This window comes from Bison bison, unplaced genomic scaffold (genome assembly GCF_000754665.1).
Source record: "Bison bison bison isolate TAMUID 2011002044 unplaced genomic scaffold, Bison_UMD1.0 scf7180017864482, whole genome shotgun sequence".
Lineage (NCBI taxonomy): Eukaryota > Metazoa > Chordata > Mammalia > Artiodactyla > Bovidae > Bison > Bison bison.
Window position 1 is genome coordinate 7365818 of NW_011495042.1, and position 408 is coordinate 7366225.

The window sequence follows — 408 nt, forward strand, 5'->3', positions numbered from 1 at the left end:
GGTTTCAGGTTTTGTCTCCCGGGGATGGACGCCGGGCTCCCGGGGCAGAGGGTGCCTCCGGCCAGCTTCTCTGTGCACAGTGCCCCGCCCAGGACCGCTGCGGTCAAGATGCATCTGAAAACGCGCTGCTGGTTGGAAGGGGGCGGGGGTCACGGCGCAACCACTGGCTGATCCTAGGATGTGTGAGTTGCCAGCTGTCTGCAGCTCCTGCCCCTGAGAGTCGAGCTGGGGACACAGAGGGCGTGGTTGGACTCCTCCGAGAGCAGTTCCTGCTCAGGGGCTGTGTTCAGTAGCTCGCGTTGTGCTTGATCTCTCAGCAGCTTTCAACACTGTTCACACGCCCCGTGGTGAGACACGAAGCATCTTCGGTTGTAGTCTCGCCTTAGTCTCGGGAGTGGCAGGGGGCGG